The sequence below is a fragment of the Thunnus albacares genome, chromosome 5 (genome assembly GCF_914725855.1).
Source record: "Thunnus albacares chromosome 5, fThuAlb1.1, whole genome shotgun sequence".
NCBI lineage: Eukaryota > Metazoa > Chordata > Actinopteri > Scombriformes > Scombridae > Thunnus > Thunnus albacares.
This window is the reverse complement of record NC_058110.1, coordinates 24,260,420-24,279,818: the sequence shown is the minus strand read 5'-3', so window position 1 is coordinate 24,279,818 and position 19,399 is coordinate 24,260,420. Positions and strand designations below refer to the sequence as shown.

Here is a 19,399-nt window from a genome sequence, read left to right as displayed (position 1 = left end):
TGACATTGTGACTTTTATGTAAAAGTGACTCGGGTGCTTATTCAGACATGAGACTGATATGTAAAACTGCCATCAGATTTACTTGATGAGGCGCATGTCTGCCAGAGGCTCAATGGGCAGATTTCCATGAAATTTTGCAAGCACAGTCATGATCCCCACAGGATGAACCATCTTCATTTTAGACATGCAATGAGTTTTTCTCTCTCTGCTTAAATCAACAACTTTGCACACACATTAGCTTTCCAAGTTAGTTTCAAGTTCCCAGTGTGACTTTAATGGGTCCATAGCTTGTCTTCTGTATCCTTCATGGTGAATTTTATGTTTTAGGCTCACTAAAATTGGAGATTCGTTCGTTGTTTTTTTTGTACATACAGTATGGTATATACAGTAACCTCTAGGAGTTGTTAGCAGCACTTTAGACTTTCAGTTGTAATAGTCACAACATGTTTTATTATACTGATTTTAACACATAACATTTAATATTAACTATTCATTCCATCTATGACAATCAGATTACATTTGATTTCTAATATCTGAACTCTAAATTGTTGTTCCCATGTTAAAGTTTACCTTTAAAATATCTTCTTCTATTCAATTCAAACTTGGCTTATTTTCTTGAATTTTTTTCCCTCTGTGTGTGTGTGTGTGTGTGTGTGTGTGTGTGTGTTTTGTAGTATTGTAGCACTTCAGTGTGCACAATAAAAGAGATGAGCAGCGCTTCAAGAACACTGGTGAGCTAAACAACAGACTCTAGGGAAGCAGAATTAAAATGGATGAACAGCAGCTGAAAACCGAAAGCAAAAATTCAGTTTGGGAAGAGAACACAGAAGTGGAGAGACGACAGACCTCCCACGACAGAGTGAGTCACAGCAGAAGAGAAAAGGAAAAAAAACAATGCAACAAACAAGAATGTGTCGGAAAGAGTTACTGGGGGCAGACATAGGAAAAAATGAGCAAGAACAAAAACAATGTAGACCTATCTTTAATCTGTGTTGTAGTTAGTCTGTACACAGGCAACTTGATTCCCGTCGAAAAATCATCAGAAACATCTTGGGACTCCCCAGAGTGGATTCAGTCAATTTTAAAACTTCATTAAGGGTAAAATACAAACTCTTACCGCTACAGTGTGTGCAAGAGAGCTTCCAGGTTAACACAGAAAATCTTGCAAAATTAAATGAAAAGAAAAATAAATGGAGGCGTTCTTCTGTGTGTTTGAACGAGTGTGTTCATTTACCATCTCTCAAATGCTGAGATGGCAGAACTGTGGCATGAGCTGGCATCAAATTTCCTGTGTGTTTGACATGCGTCTGTTTTCATGCTTTTTGGGGGAGGACAAGATCATGGAGGCAGAGTGGTTTGGGCAGGGTGCTGGTTGTAGGCGACAAAAGGGAGGAGTAGATAGGGAGGGGGGGTGGGTGGGAGGGAGGGGGAGAGGGAAGGTGACAGAGTTAGCGGGGCGGGTGTGCTCAGGCTGGGTGATGCAAATAGCCCTGCCGTCGCCTCCCCCGCCTGCCTTCCGCCTGCCTGCCAGCCAGCCGCTCTTTCATAATCTCTGTTGACAAAACAGAGGCACACGGACCTATTCTGGCCATGTAAACTCACACGAGTGACATGGCAAGAGCTGCAGCTGCTTCACTCTGGCTACTCTGAGCTCAGAGCAGCACTTTTGACATGTTGGATCACAGCACTATTATTGAAAGGTTGAGAACACGGGTTGGTATCTCTGGGACCGTCCTCCAGTGGTTCACTTCATACGTTTCTAACAGAAAATTCATTGGCTTTACCTCCTCTTGAGCATTGTCTATGTATGGGGTGCCGCAGGGCTCCAATCTAGGACCAGTTTTATTTTTTCTTTATTTACTCCCTTTGCGCCACATTATCAGCAGATGATACGCAGATGATACTCAACTGTACTTGTCCTGCAAACCATCTGAATCAGTTAAGTTATCTTCCCAGCATAATTGCCTAGCTGCGGTTAAGGATCGGATGGCAGAAAATTTTCTTCAGCTTCATTTCCTCCAAAACGGAAATCCTTATTATAGGCCCTGAGAACACTTATGGTCAAGTTCTGCCTGTTCTTGGCACTCCAGCGCATGTTATACCCACTGCTAAGAACCATGGAGTTATTTTAGATCAGATCCTCACTCTCGAGTCCCATGTTAAAAAGCAAGCTCAGTTATGTTTCTTCTACTTGAGAAATATCTCTAGAATTAGATCTTTTATCACTTTTAATGATCTTCAGAGCATTATTCATGCTTTTCTCACTTCTTGTCTGGATTATTGTAATGCCGTGTTTACATGCCTTGGCCAAAACATGATTGCACAGCTTCATGGTGTCCAAAACACAGCTGCCAGACTTTAAACCAAATCACAAAAGCATGGTCATATCACCCCTATTTTAGCTTCCCTTCACTAGCTGCCTGTCCGTTTTAAAATTGATTTTAAAATTTTAGTCTTGACTTTTAAGGCCCTGCATGGTTTGGCATAGATAGTCTGTCTACTATCATAGACGAGTAAGAAAACCAGCAAATATTCATATTTTAGAAGCTGGAATTAGAAAATCTTTTCAATTTTTGCTTAACAAATTACTTAAATGAATCAATTGTCATAACTGTTGTTGATTAATTTTCTGTTGATTAACTAATCAATTCGTTAACTAATCGTTTCAGCTCTAGTGGATGATTTGCATACAGTACAATACCAATGAGCTTTGCTATTTAGAGGAGGCTGGTACGTCAGTTGCACACTGAAGAGGGCATCGACGAAATATCTGTGCACTTTTTCCCCTGTGCTTGTATTAGTAAATTTTAACAAAATAAAAAGAAAATATCTAATTGATTTGGGTTGTGCTTTCGACTATGACTGGTTGCACACACCACCGCTGCCTCATGTCTTTTGGTTGAGCACGATGGTTTATAATAATAGTTTTTACTTCGGATGCAAGTCAGATGCATGAACAAGATCCGAGGCAAATTAAAAACCTCTTATCATTACAACTGGGATTAAAACACTGCACCTAGTTGCTGAATTCATCCAAAACTGACTCAAATTCCAAAACTAAAAATGAAGCAAACTGCTGAATGTATTATCAGGTTTTTACAAAGCGAGATGTCCAGGTTCAGCCCACCATAAGTGGTGCACACGACTGGATGTTAAGACTCTATATGTCTCATGTGAGCAGGCTTGTACCCTTGACTTTTTATTTAAGAACCAGATGTTTTCTAAAGCAGTTGCTCAACTTTTGCACTGATGATTCAACCAGGAGAGTTTCATGCCCATCCAAGAAGTACTCCAACTGCCAGTCACCTAACATTATCTACGCAGAAAGTGAATGGGACTTTCTACTTTTTTTACTTTAACTCTGACACCACCTGCCTCTCTTCATCCTCACCCTCCCTAGTTTTCTTCCTGTTCATAACCAGTATCTCCGCTGCCATCAACTGGACTCTCCGTCCTCTCCTATTTTACAGACTCACTCCCCACACAATCATTCCTGCCATTTGTGCAACGGCAGAGCGCCCGCAGTGGCGCGTGTAAGAGGGCACGTGAACGAAAGAGAGAGTGTGGTTTGGTTAAGTCTGGTTACATTTGTGTGTTTTTGTGTGTGGTGTTGTCACCTGCAGACAGGGGTAAAAGATTAATGCTCTCTTTCAGCCTCTGTGGCAGGTAGAGCACAAAGAATAATTTGATTTCTCCTCCTGTCTCCCTGCTGTCTTCCCACTCTTCATTTTCTCATCTGCCTGAAAATCATCCTCTTTGTTTCCCTCTTGTTACCGCCACCACCTTCACTCTTTCTCCAAAACTATTCCATCTGCCATCTAGTTAGAAATGGTGACAAAATCCAAAAACCTCAAACACAAAACACCTCCATAAAACATTTGCTTCAGAAAACACTGTTCGCTGCGTTCAGGTCAGGAGGATGTTGCAAGAATGTGGCAACAACAAGAAACTGTCTCTGGCAAACCGCTCAACCTAAACCCAGCAGGCCGTTACCATGCCAACCATATGGGATGTTAGCCCACCTTGTGACGGCACCGAGATGATGGACGATCAGATCGCCCCCCCACCCCTCACTCTGGGGGTTTGGTCCTATGTGGGCTGGTCAATCGAGTCTGGAGAAAAAACACACACATAAAAAAAAAAAAGTTTAACAATCCTGCTCTACAGTGCATGTTCATTATGATGATATTAATGAACAACAAGCAGCTTTATTAATCAGCGGCCTGAAGACACATGCACATGCTGCATTAACGGCTTAATGAGCAGTAGGAACTGTGCTGTGCCTCGCTATGTGCTTTTGTCTTCATTATGGGTACAGAGCAAACACATCGTGGCTCCTGTGCATTTGCATTAACACACAGACTGCTCCCACAGCCAGACCAACCCCTTGAACACACACACACACACACACACACACACACACACACACACACACACACACACCTACACACAGATATGAAAAGGGATGTTGAGACACAAGTTTTACAGGAAGCCAAATGATCGAAACCTGAAAGTGACGACAGCATGTGATCTACAATTCAGCCAATTGCTTTAACTATAAAAGGTAAAAGAAAGTGCTTCCATGTCCTTCCACTAATGTGCGCTCCGGATCCATACGATTGGATTTAAACGTCAAGCCTTTATTGGCAAATATCGCCCGTGCTTTATGGACTGGGAGCAAGAGTACAAAAACAGACTATTAGGCTAAATCACTGCTCTAATCCCAAAAGCACATAATAGGCTAATTTGTGTCCATTTAGATCCTGATAAGAAACAATATGCAAGTGTGTGTGTGTGTGTGTGTGTGTGTGTGTGTTTTGGCCACACTGAGTTGTTGTAGTAGCTCAAGTGTTCTGTCTGAACAATCATAAGAGAGTATCCCGTGGGGGTAAAGAGTGCGTAACCATGGAGAATGCTGGGCGTTTCCATGACACCCTGTCATCAGTGAAGCACGCCACCAGGATGTCTCATGTTCATCTGTCACTGTGCCTCAGTGTGTGTGTGTGTGTGTGTGTGTGTGTGTGTGTGTGTGTGTGTGTGTGTGTGTGTGAGAGAGAGAGAGAGAGAGAGAGCTAGGGAGAGAGAGAGAGAGAGAGACGCTTACTTTCGTTTTTATTAAGAGGATGTGTGAGTGTCTCGTGTCAGGGCGCATGTTTACAACCAAGAAGTTCAGGACATACCCACATGAGTGTGTGAGTGTGTGACTGACCTCATGCCTAGCACATCTATGTTGTGTATGTTTACGTGTGTGTGTTAGCATGTGCCTGTATGTGTGCCATTCACCGTCAGCGGACTGACCGCTGGCTGCACTCATGATTGGGAGCAGATGGGGACTGTCGGTGTGTGTGTTAGAGTGCGTTTGTGTGTGTTAGGAGGAAGGAGGAGGAGGAGGGTGCTCTAGTTTAGGTGATGTATGGACTCTCACACACCAACAAAGACCCTCCTTCAACCGATGTGTTTCCTATTAATTGAAAGGGGAGAAAAATAGAGAGCCAAAGAGCGACTGCTTAAGCAGGAAGAATTTATAGCTCAGCTGTGACAAAGAGTAACCGATTCCATTTTTTGGAGAAGTTCGGACAAAAAAAAAATGAAAAAGTGCTATGCGCCATGCACGAGCAGGGACAAGAGAGCCTTCAGTGTGATCATTAAGGCTCTTTACACTCACTCTGACACAGCCATGAAAACCAGACTGAATAAAAACGGTAGTTAACGGCATGTGGCGCTGCTCATACAGTCATAAAGCCTTGAATATAAAAGCCGTGTGAATGAGCTGCAAACATGCAGAGGTTGAGTCGGCGGAGAAATGTTAAGCTTGTGGTTGCCGAGGCCTTTTTACAGTCAGCTCTCCTCTTCTCATCACCTGTCTGTTTATCTCCTCATGCTACTCAATTACTTGTCACCACAGAGCTAAACAAGCCTTCAGCGTTTGCTGTATGAATGTTTGTGTGCTTGTGTTGAACAACACAATAAATATCTTACAGAACAGTATCTTCCGCTTGTAAAAGCAACAGTTTTAAAAGATGCAATAAAGATGCAGCCAGAGTTCACAGTTTACTGTGGATGCTCATACAGAAGCTATTAACATCATGAACTTGAACTGCGCAGTATATCATCAACAGTAGAAAAGGAGCTGATACAAACAGCAGAGATCATATCTCAGCGACAATTCTGCATTTCAAAACCTCGCAAGCACACAAGTCTGTTGAGAGAAGCTGATTTAACTTGGCGGTTAGTTTGTTGTGACTTTTCAGATTTCTTCCTCTTTCCATGTTACATGATATTGCAGAATTCACGTCTGATGAATCAATGTTTACTGAGACTCTTTGTCGCCTTGTATTGCCTTGAAACTCACTTAAAATCAGACCTCTGTTCAAAAGACACATACTGCTAACTGTATTTAACTTAATATGTCGTTGCATCAGACTCAAGCAATGAAAAATCATACCTTGCGACAGGGGGAAAGTGTCAAAAATCATGATAATACGTGCCCAACAAAAGAAAAACTGCATTATCGGAGTCCGCAAGTAAACCCTCAACCCTGACTGAAAGTTACTTGAGGGAATATTTGCTTAACAAGACTACAAAATAATCTCCAGATTATTATCTCTCTCACTAATGATTCTTCTATTGTATTACAATTTCTGGGTAGCTGAGCCCATGAACTGAAAAAAATAACAAAGACAAACCTGTGTGCTCCAGTTTCCCTCTGGGCTCAACCAGCAACCACCCATAGATGGTGATCTACATGGACTTATCCATACAGTAGCACTGTAGGATTACTGCCTCTTCCTTGAGCTATCGTATTGTCTTGTAAAGTGTTTTCTGTCACTTTATCTTGACCGAGCCGTATGCGGAGCAGAAACAGAATATGAAGGAATGAGCGCTTTCTCAGCCGGTGTGTCAGTAATGACTGTAAAGCTGCACGCAGCCAACAAACAGCCGTGATAAGATAAAGATGGTAAAACTGTTCACATGTCCTCATCTGTTACCTTTGACTGAACCGGGAAGAAAAGTTGGAGCCACATGTGGACTTTACTGTGTGAATGTTATTGTGTGTGTGAGAGAGAGAGACTACATTTCCTCTTGGTAACAAAGTCCATTTCCATCTGGACTTGCATTAGACTCAGTGAATGATGTTTCTGAAGCAGAGGTCAGATCTGAGGCAGTAAACTCAGCAAATTTACTATAACTATAGATGTGTTTGTTAATTTGTCCACTGCAGATGAGTCTAAAATTTGGATCTGATCTAAAATAGACCTGTGAAAAACCTACCCAAACCCAATGGGCATAAATACATTTTTAAAACCAAAAAGATCTGAAAAGGGCCTCAGATCAGAGCTGATAACGAGTCTGATCGGAACCATTCATCATTAGACATACTGACCTTCAAACCCAATCCCAACTCAGATTTCAAGTCAGGTTTCCATTAAGAAGAACCAAGTGGACTTGACTGGTGAAGACCTTTAGTTTGTTAGTCATGGCCTGAAATCTTCTACAAGACATTGCTGTTGACCAGTTGCAGGTACCAGCTTTAACCAGCTTACACTCTGGTCTGCTGCAACAAAACCTAAACACAGCACCTCTTTTCAGTTGCAAACCTGCCATTAGGCCTGCACACCTAGGGTGGGGGTTCAGCAGCATTTTATTGAATCTGCATCCAGTAGGCTATCAAATCCTCTTATCAAATCCGAATCCTTTTGAATCCCTTATCAAACCCGATTAGATTCAGCTTGCAACATTTGCAAGTGACTAAAGTTATCAATAACTAAAACTCAAAGATTCACTTTAGATCTGTAATCACCTTTTGTTGACTGAGAAGGCAGAAACGGTGCCGGTTTTACTGGCAGCCTAATTAATGTTTACAGCCTGTAGCTATAATCTGAGAATGAGATGAGCAACACAAGATATGAAATGTTGAAATGGCGATTAAATGGATCTGACACACTGAAATAACAGGTGTAGCCTTTTTCACTGTGCATACCTCATTTTTCATGAGCGACTAGATCCAAATACATCTTCAGTTATCAATATGATATTATATGAGGTGGGTTATGCACATTAACCCACCTCTGTGAATAGACTAACTTATTATCCATACAGTATTGATTATAGCATTCTTTGCCTTGCTGTGCACATGTAGTAAATAACAATATGATCTCTATATAGATATTGTTAGGCTCTTGCCTGTATATAACAGCTATATGTGTAGAGTATATACTAGTGTATTCATATATTCTGGATTTTTTAATGATGGAGAAGGATTAGATGTCATTTTAAGGATTTTAACAAGACAAAGTCTTGAACACACACCTAGAAAAACACCGATGTCCAGCCAGAAGGATCTGTGCCTTTAAGAAACATCTTCAGGCAACAGAGAGATACAAATAAAATTCAGGCAGATCCACTCGTTGTTTCCTCGCAAGCTATATTCTTTTCTCTCTCCTCACCTCCCTCTTCTTACTGTTGCTCTCTGTTTTATGACAGAACTTTTCTCTCAATGTGTCCGTCTTCTTTAATGACTGTGAAAAAGGGAAATTGTGCGCGCTAGCCAGCATACATAACGGCACAGTGAAAAATGCATAAAAGTACATTGTGTGTAAGTCTGTGTGTACTCTGGGTGACTCTGCTTTAGTTTTTTTGCTTCGCCCCGTCCCCTCAAACAAATCCAGCACTCACACTGGAGCAAAATAGGAGCCAAGCCACATCTTGGCACCTTGCCTTCCCTTAAACAAATCAGACCACAGAGGCTAATAAAAAACTCAGAGTCCAAAGCTCGCTTCCACAGACGAGGGGGTACCAAAGAGGGGAGCCATTCTCAGCTACCCCGCTCTGTCTAAAATGAACTCGTACGAGACAGAGTGCTGCTTTTCAGCTCAGACAAAAAGTGCCAGTCTCTCCACTGTCCTCATCATCCAAAACCCCTTTTCTTTGCAGTTAAATAGTGCTTTGATGTTATATTGTTCTTAACTAGCCTCACTAAAAAAAACACTTACTGAAAACAAATTGCTTCTTAGTTCAGTGACAAAGTAAGAGTGAACTTTCCATCTTTAGACCAATTACTGCTATCATAGTGCACAGCCTGCTGCTTCAAACTTCACACTTCAGAGAGGGATAAGAGGGGGTGGAGGAAGATGAGGAAAAGCACAGGGAAAGTGTCTCGCTCAGGGCAGAAATAGGCCAGGCAGGTCTAAAACTAAAACTCACCCAGCCATCCAGGGTGTGTCGGCTGTAGGCTGCCATCAAACATGCATTTACATATTCAAAAAAGGAAACAGGCGTTTGCATGAGTCATCCTTCCCAAGAAGGTAGAGGAAACCAAACTCACAGCACACTGCACCATGCTACATTGTAATGCACAACAATGAATCTGTAGTCACACAAACAGCTAACTAAACTCACCAGGCGGACAAGCTATTGAAAAGAAGCAACCATAAAAAGAATGAAAGAAAAAGTATTACATCAGGTTTTTGTAATAATAGCTTGAGGCCACTTTAAAATGACTTTATGGAGCAACATCTGTTTTGAGTACAGTCTGACACTCAATTTAATAAAACAGGCAATTTTCTTCTCTTAGAATTCAATGAGTATAAATACTGTAAGACCGTAAGTTTGAAGAGTAAACAATGAGGATAACTGCACACACGCTCGGCTAGCTCTACACATTACTTTATTTTTGTTATATTCTTATTTCTCCCAATTAACTTGGTTGTCTATAATTGAAAAGTGTCAGCCGAGCTACCTCACTGGAGTTATCTATGGTTTTGTGAGCCTATAAAGCTCCTTTATCTTTGTTACATGATCTAATATGGGGGAAATATAGAGACAATACAGATATACAGAGCCAAGTTACAATTTAGACATTAACGCTGGCCATTCATTGTCATAGGTGTCCTTACTCATTACAGCAGTGGAGTGAAGTAGAGGTTAAAAAAGACTTATGAACAAGATCTGAAGTTTTTTGTGTCTTTCTTTTTTGATTTACATTGTTTTTTCTTCGATTTTTTGTTTTTATTATTTCTTAAACAAAATACAAAATAATATTTATCACAAACTATACATACAAACCCCCTACCCTAAACCCCACAACTCGTCATCACCACATACACAACTGGCCTTGGTTGTCAACATAAATACGCTCCATCATATGCATTGAACACAGACATTTCGAACAAGACAAACAAAACTTTAGAACAAGACAAAACTAAACAAACCATCGGAAAACAAGGAAATATGAAACAAGTACATATTTTTTTCCATGCATAGATTATAGTGGTGTAACAGAACATAGTTGATCCGTGATCCGTACGGACAGACAGTGTGTTGCTAACAGGGATTTTGAAGAGCAATGACCAAACCAGCATCTAACGGGTCTGAAGTGACATCTGCAGGTATGTTTACATGCTCTTTAATGTGCTGCAGCTGAGCAGCTAATTAGCTATCTAGCAGCTAACTGATGATAGCAGTGCACTTTTCCCCAGTGAATGTTTGTTTGGTGGCTCATTCAACAAACTAAGCTGCAGGACAAGATGTGTGTCTATGTTTTTATGTTTTCATCAAGTTTTGATGGAGTGGACACAGGCTGTTTTTTCATTCACTACCATGTTTAAAGGAAGAAGGTATCATGCCTCAACAATTAACAACTGAGTATTGAATATTTTAAATATTTTTAGATTATATATAAACATTGGACACCTTGAATGTTGTTTTCTTTAGAGACCATGAGCAAAAGCTCCTTGCTTCAAGTGTTTTACAGAATAAATGGAAAGCAAAGTTACCATCCCACCTTTTCATATAAGATGCAATGGTGAGTGAGAAATGTATCACCCGTGATGAAGCGCAGCGCACTGTGATACACTTTAAGGTGGAGGGAGAAGCATGCATATATACAATATGACCATAATCAAGTGCAGACAGAATTGTAAATTGCACAATGGTCTTTCAACTAGCAGAAGAGAAACATGATTTGTTTCTCTACAAAAATCTAATTTTGACCTTCAGTTTGCTTGATAGGTGTTCCATATGAATCTTAAAAGTGAATCTGGTATCCAGCCAGAGTCCCAAGTATTTATAACATTCAACAGTTTCAATTGCAGAACCCTAAAGGGTTTGGATATGGGCAGTAGGCTGGATACTCTTGGGTGACCCAGAGCAAAGCATACATTTAGTTTTGTCATAATTTAAAACAAGCTTATGTTTGATGAGAGAGATCTGATATACCAAAAGCAGTAGATTTGCAATGGCCAGATTAAGAGAAGAGCCAGTGGCATATAAAATAGTGTCATCTGCATACAAATGTACATTACAATTTGGAGTTGCAGAGATGATATTGTTTACATGATGAATAAAAGGGGACCAAGGATGGGCCCTTGTGGTGCACCTATTGGAACCATTAGAAACTACTGCCTGAGTTCTATCTGAGAGATAGTTATAAAACTCTTTAATGGATTGTTCAATCTACTCCAATCGAGCATAGTTTATCCAATAAAATACCATGATCGACTGAGTTAAATGCTTTAGATAGGTCTATGAAAAGTGCAGCACAGTGTTGATGATTGTCCAAGGCTTCAATAATATTGCTAAGTACACATAATGCAGCTATTGTTGTGCTATAACTTGATCTAAATCCTGTTGATTTGGCTGTAACATGTTTTTTGACTCAAGAAATAGTCTTTATTTGAGAATTTGACTCTAGAAATAGCCTTAGTGGAGAATTTACTAGGGACTCCAGGATTTTTGCTAAGCAGGACATTTTAGAGAACGGACGGTTATTATTATGTATTACTATCATTATTGTTTACTATCAATACTATTATTACTATTATTGTATATTTAATCACTAGGATCACCACCTTTATGTAATGGGATAACCTGTGCAGATTTCCAGATTTTGGGAGTTGTCCCTGATGCCAGTAAGAAATGTGAGCCAAAAGTGCTGCAATTAAATCAGCACTGGGGCGAAGGAAGAAAAGATCTAAATTATCTTCACCCTTAGATTTGTTAGGGTTTTAACTGACCAATTTACTGTACACCTCACCTCGGCTGTGTGGAGAATATTTGGTTAAGAACATGCAGATGGAGAGCCAGCACTTACGGTAGTAGTACTGAACTGTTTGTTAAACATATTGCCAGATGAAATGAAATGATGATTAAAAAACACACACATTTATTTTTTTGTTGTGATTTGATTTTCAAAGCAGATTTTAGGGGAGAGTGAGACAGAGGAATTATTTTTCAAGGATTTGATAATTTTCCAAAATTCACTTGCATTTCCAGAGGTACCAAATTTGCAAGTGAGGACAAATAGAAGTCAGATTTGGCTTTTATAATAAGTCTGAGACAGTTATTCCATTGGTGGCTGAAATTCTTCCAGTCAGTCGGATGATTGGTAGTTTTGGCTGTCTTCCAAGCAGCATCTCTGTCAATAAGAGCTTTGGAAATGTTTGTGGAGAACCAGGGATTAGAATGGTGCTTTACTCTTTAAAATCTTTTATAGGGAGCATTAAGTGTGTTGTTAAAAAATTGTGTTAAAATGATTAGAAACGAGGTCGGAGTCACAAATAATTTATATTTTTTCAAGGTCAGAGTGATACAAATTCTCTAAAAATTTTGGCTCATTAAAATGCTTTTCTTTATTATGCAAGTGTTAATATTTATTATAATGTTAGTCCCGAGGTTTCGGGTGTTTCTAACACATGCAACTGGGCAGTGGTTGCTGATATCTTGAGCAAAAACTGCACTAGTGGGGTACTTAAGTGGATTGTTTGTTAATTTAAGATCTATCATGGTTGATTTGAAAGGATTTGATGTGTTTGGTCATGTAGGACCAGAAATTAACTAGATTAAGCTCTAAGCAAAGTTCTTGTAGTCTGGCAGAGTTTATTGAGAGCCAATCTACATTCAAATCACATAAAATAACTAGCTCAAAATTAACATGGGATGATATTAATTTGGCAATTTCTTCCAGGGCCTCACAATTTTAAAATCATGCAGAGACATATTTTCAGTAGGGGTGGTTGTGCAAGGGATGCATGAAATCACAGAAAGCTAAGTATTGACCTTTACAAGTTTATTTAAAATTAACCATTTGGTCTACAATTCAAGCAAGATAAGCGAGCACAGCCTGTTGATGACAGTAATTGTATTTGCATTTATGTACTGATCATATAAATTAAAATATTGAGAATCTCTGAAATCATTAAAATCTGTAATAGGCAAACAACTAGGCCTACTAATTGGTATGGTATTACTATTTTCCTCAATCGAAGAAACATTGTTGCATGAGACAGAGTGTCCATACTTGTAGAGGGCCTCAGAGGACAAGGTGGCTCTGGGCAGAGAGGAAATTACCACATTAGAGTCTAAAGCAGCACAGGTGTTTTCACTGGTCAGTCATACATGTGGAGAAGCTGAGAATGCATGGAGAATGTTTGCCATTAACATTTGCGAGCAGTGGTTTGGATGCAGTCCATGCACTGCAAAAAACATGCAAAGTTTCCAGAAAAGATTAAAATTATCTATAAAAGAGAGTCCAACTGAGGGCGATTGTGACTGGAGCCATGTATGCACATTCAGGAGTCTGGAGAAACAACTAATACCACAGCCAAGCGTTGAGATTGGACCGGAGATGTAAAAACTTTTACGGTGATTTTTGACCAAGTTAAAAAGAAGAGTAAAGTCATTTGTACTGATATGTATCATACGAATGACTTTAAGCTAGATTGCTGACGATTGCTCCAGGAAAACAGCAGGTTTTTGCCGACTTTGCATGGAAATTCCTTATTATGGAATCCCTGATTATCAACATCAGAGTTGGAGATGGAGAAACTGGAGTGGCAGCACATGGAGGTGAGGCGGCCCACAGAGCCATCTGCATATTTCTCTGAGGAGGAGCGGTGGTGAAGTCCTGTCTGGAGAAATGCTGCCCTTGGACTCTGTTACTGGATGTGTGTGGCAACTTGCTCTGCGTGTGGGGAATAGAGCAACTATCTGGGGGCAGCATGGACAGGCCGCACTGAGTCGGAAGATGCATGGGGTCTGGAGCCACAACACCACTGGCCTGCTACCTGGTTTGTAGCAGCCTGGTGAGTCACCGTTGGCTGCTCTCCTTGACTCTGCGAGCGAGCTGTATCACCTGAGCTGGACCCGGCAGTATGCTTGGCGTGCATTGTACCAGCTTGCAGCTCGATGCAGTGAAGAGTAGGCCGTGGAGCTGCATCCCTCCCCTGATGGATGGCCAAGAGCAGTTCGCCAGCAGGTGAGGAAGCGACAGAGAGAGGCCCACTGGTTGCCAATGTGCAGCCGACAAGGGTTGCTTGGATGCAGGGGACCGAAAGGCCAATGGGGGGAATTCATGCTAGGTTGTTGAGTAAGGAGGAGCGGCGAGACCACTTGCCATCCCTGCCAATGACAGACCAGCCTTCAACCGGTGGTGATGGAGCAGGACCATGGCATAGTGGTGTTGTTATACGGTATTGTTACTGATTTTGTTAATGCTGCCACTCTTGCCATCTCGGCAGCCCATTCTTGGACTGAAGGTACCCCCTCAGTCTCACTAATATGTCTGCCTATCATGATACTAGTTTGGACCCAGCTTCTAATGTGTTAGTCTCCTCCCATTAAGACCGATCCATCACCTAAAACAAATAATCTGGGGCTGAACGGAATTTGGGTCTCTAAAATCTCACAGAGATTATCATATATCCTGGCCCACAATTCTTGAACTTTGTCATAGGACCATCAAACATTCAAACATGCATTGGGTGACCTTCCTCAGATTTGCATCGCCAGCAGTTTGGCGTGTCTCTTAACCTAAGTCTAAACAATCTGGAGGGAGTCCAGTAGAAGTGATGCATAATCTGAAATTGAATGAGGCGCATCCTCGCATCCCTTGACATTGGTTTAATGTCAAATCCTATCCCACTCCTCATAATCCAATGTCAGGTTCAGATCCCTTTCCCATGTCGTCATGAGAGCTGATAAGGCCCCATTACCCAGGCTCTGAATCATCATGGAATTATACACGGACGCCTCATGACCTTTCCCATAGCTCATTAATACTTTATCTAATAACTCTGCAGCTTTGGGAGCTGGTGTACTAGATCCAAAGATCCCCAATAGCAAGTGGCAAAGTTGCGTAAGAAATGAAACCTAGGAATTCCAAATTGTTGTACAAAGTCCTCAAAAGATTTCAATATACCAATGTCATATAGATCCCTGTGTAACAATGCCTTTTTTTAGTCAATCCTTCAAAGAAAAAGGGGATTTACCAATACATAACTTTGGATCCAGCCAAATACTCAGAGAGATATTTAGACATTGATCCAAATGAAAGCATCCTTAGTCCACATTAATTTTAGGTGAACAACTATTGGATGTGCTTTTGCTTCTCTAGCCAGTTTGATAGACAGACTTAGCAAAGGTGACAATGTGGCAAGAACAGATTGCTCAGTACAATACCAGGGAGGGGCCCTCTCAGGAGGAAGTGACCAGTGGACTGAGTGTCTTAGATTAAAAGCACAGTAGTAAAACAACATCTTGAGTGGTGCCAAACTTCCACTATCAACTGGTCTTTGTAGTTAACTGAGATGTAATTGCTGCTTGCCAGCCATATACAGATTAAGAGTCGCCGATCTATTAACATCACAAGAGATTTTATATAATAATGGATGAAAATTAACTTTAACCAGGTCTCTCAACTGAGGGGGGAATAGGATGCCTAGGTATCTGATGCCTTGCTTGGGCCACTGAAATGCACCTCTTGCACCTAACTGAAATGCACCTCACTGAAATGACCTCTTACAGCAAGGCTGTAAGAGGGCAATAAGTGGTTAAAGGGGGCGTTTCTGACTTGGACCAATTCATCCTATAAACTGAAAATTTTTACAAAGAATTAATGATCCTGGGGAGACAACATACTGATCTACCAGGATTGCACACCAATAATAATATATCATCTGCATAAAGCATAAGTTTATGCACTCTACAGCTAAACAAAAACAGCAAAGGAGAGAAGGGTGAGCCCCACCTTGTTCCCTTCCCAAGTGCAAAATAGTCAGAAATGAGCCCATTGGTCAGCACTGCAGCCTCTGTGTGCTTAAGTAGTAACTGAAACCACTTTATAAAAAGGTGCTGCTAAACCCATACTATTTCATAATTTTGAATAAATAGCCCAATTCAACCATATCAAATGCCTTTTCAGCATCCAGAGAAATAGCTGCTACTGGGGACTGAACCTCAGCTACCGACCACATGATTTTAATGAAACGGCTTATATTATCTGAGGGGCCATGGCTGCAAATATACCCCACCTGGTCAGTATAGATTAGAGATGTAATTACCCTTTTTAACCTGTTTGCTAAGATTTTGGAAATTATTTCAACATCAATCTGAATTACAGAAATTGGTTGGTAATTCCTACAATTACAAGGGTCTTTACCCTTTTTAGGAAAAAGACTAATCAGTGCCTGCCTCAGAGTTAGTGACAGTGCACCCCTCTATAATGCCTCTGTATACACTTCTAACAGAGACGGAGCTAGCTCTAATGCAAAGCTCTTGAAAAACTCTGCAGTGAAGCCATAAGGCCCCGGCACCTTACCTGCAGGCAAGGCATTAATTACCTCTATAAGTTCCTCCATAGTCAAGTCTGAGTCAATAAATTCTCTTTGCTCTTCTGTCAATTTAGGTAACCCTGGTGGCTCTAAAAAGTATGAATTTCCTCATCAGTAGAGATAGACGTGAAGCCATGAAGATCAATGTAAAATTCTTTAAAATCCCTATTGATATCTACAGTTGCAGTAAATACATCATCAGTCGGGGACCTAACAGCAGGAACCATGGAAGCCAACTCTGTCTGTTTTATGTATCTGGCAAATTGCTTTCCTGCCTTGTCCCGTGACCCAAAATAAGTTTGTCTTGCCCTGAATAAATTAAATTCAACCTTCTGAGATAATATATTGTTGTATTGATATTTTAATTGAGCAGTTCTTGTACACTAACCCTTTTATGAAACTAAGTATGTTGGATAATATGTCCCATAAGCACAGCCTTAAGGGCCTCCTATGCCAAAACTGCAGACAACAGAGGACCAATTAGTCTCTTAAATAATCTTTTAGCTCTGTCCTTAACCACTCTACATTTGCTGGTTCCTGTAAAAGAGATTAATTAAAGTGCCATGTACAAGAATGCAAGAATGTCTTCTTTCACATTGTGGCAACAGGTATAAGCACAACCGGGCATGATTGGAAATTATGATATTCCCTATTAAACATCCAGAAGCAGAGGAAATAAAAGATTTAGATTTTAAGAAAAAATCTATCCTAGAATAAATCTTGAGTACTGATGTAAAAAAAAAAAAAAAAAGTATAATCTCTCCCAGAAGCGTTCAGGGTTCTCCAACTGTCCACTAATCCCAAAGTCAAACCCTCTGCAATGTCAGGGAGGCCCTGGGCACCCTAGGCACTGCAGCACCGCTATGGTCAAGGACAGGGTCCATTAACAGATTGAAACCCCCCATCCCCATCTAACGGTTGTTAAGACGTTTCACTCAAAACCACAAAACTCATGGTGGCACTAGAGGAAAAGATCACCAAAGTTAGTAGGATTTATTGTCTGACAACAATGAACTCCATGGCAATCCATCCAGTAGTTGCTGAAACTGACTGTATACTTTCTGATAGTTTGGTAGGTGTCTGTTAAAATTATATTGTGAATTATATTGTGGGAAATGGCTGTAAACTCCATGTAAAGGAAGCAATTACATACTGGTATTTCATACTGGTGAAAAATGACTTAAACAAACTGATTAAATATGAAGATTTAAAAAACAGTTTCTTTATTTTTTTCATTGCTTAGTGGCCATGGTGACGGTACCATCATAAATTCTGAGGTGTCCTGAAATAGAAATAAAAGATTTGCAAGAGGAAACACTTCACAACTTGGCAACCATTCTTTTTCTTGCATTGGGACCTCTTGTGCATTGTGTGGAAGTATCTGCATTTGTTATGTTTTTCCACACATTAAGTCAACCAATCAACCAAGTTGCTTGCAGTGTTAACATTTACACCGTTCGTACGGTGAATTCGCGGGCAGCAGTCAGGTTTGGGTAGTCATCAAGCCTTTATGTTAACTTCATGAACATTCTCCAAGAATGTGAGCTGCACAGTTTCATGGTAAATGAGGGATGACGGAGATCATTAAAAAGCTTTGCTGAACTGTAATCTTGCATTTCAGTAAAAACCCCGAAAAGCACAAAAGTGCATGTAGTCAACAATCAACCAGCCAAGCTGAACATGTGTGTGAAGGGGAGAGAATCTATATAAAGGAGTGGATGCATTCTTGTGTGTTAAGCGATGACATTAATGTTGCAGAGCCAACAAACAGCCCTGATAAGATAAGGACTGTAAAACCACACATCATCATCTGTCACCTTCAGCTGCACCAGGAAGAAAACTGACAGCCACACGTGTACTAACTTTGAGCGTGTGTGATTCAGGGTGTGTTCTCAGGGTCAGAACATGTAGTGTTTATATGCGACATGTATCAACCTCACAATTTTAACATGCACAGTCAAACAAAGAACTAGGTTAAATAAAACGCCTCATTGGAAGCCATCAATTATGCAGAGGCTATGCATTATCATAGCATGGAGGACCATTTCTGTGAGTTAATTAACAATGAACCAAGAAGCAAGGCTGTCATATTTAAGAGCGATGAATGACTGAAGCTTTGGTAAATACTTAAAACATTCTTGTCATCATAGAGAGTAAATTACCTAGTTACAGGCCTCATGGGGTTGAGAAAAAATAGAGCAAGATTGCAGGAAAACAGTAGTCACCTGCTTTTAGTTACAGACTGAAATGAATTAAAAATGGGGAGAAACAAGACCTTCTTATAATGTCATTTAGCGCAGGCACAATGAGGCCACATAGGCGGAGGAGGTGGGTAGTTTTCCGGACTATTCAAGCCTAATTAGTGTAACAGGTCAATCAATAAGCCACTCCCCTTCATCTCAAGCCACGCCTTTGATTGTCATTCTGCTGCCACAGCAACAAACATGCATTATCCGTGTTACACAATCACGCCATCCTACCCCACCTCCAGAAAACACTCACCTACCTGAATATCAGTCTCCAACAGTACTAGTTGGGCAATACGACGATACAGTGGTTTAAACTTTACCATGGTTACTATTCCTCTCTCTTCTCTGGGTGTATTTGGTCATTGTGGATAATGTTATAAATCAGTGTGCAGGACTACTTTATGACAACATAGTATTTTCCAGGATTTTTACATCAATGTGATAAAGGAACATGATTTGTGAGGTATATGTTTCTGCCAAAAAGACCATGTGTACATTTTGTCTTAAATCATTTTCTAAATTTCCAGAAAACATGCCATGTCA

At 40.5% G+C, this 19,399-nt stretch overlaps 1 protein-coding gene across 2 annotated transcripts in view; it reads right to left on the bottom strand.

Annotated features, from left to right (window-relative positions):
* Positions 1 to 19,399, bottom strand: part of LOC122982747 (nuclear receptor coactivator 3-like) — a 69,396-nt gene that overhangs the window by 22,774 nt on the left and 27,223 nt on the right. The window contains exon 2 of one of the 2 annotated variants that reach the window (XM_044352292.1): positions 4,023 to 4,112. The exons of the other annotated variant lie outside the window; for it this stretch is intronic. The gene's annotated coding sequence lies outside the window, so the exon portion shown is untranslated. The remainder of the gene's footprint in view (positions 1 to 4,022; positions 4,113 to 19,399) is intronic. 2 annotated transcript variants of the gene reach the window in all.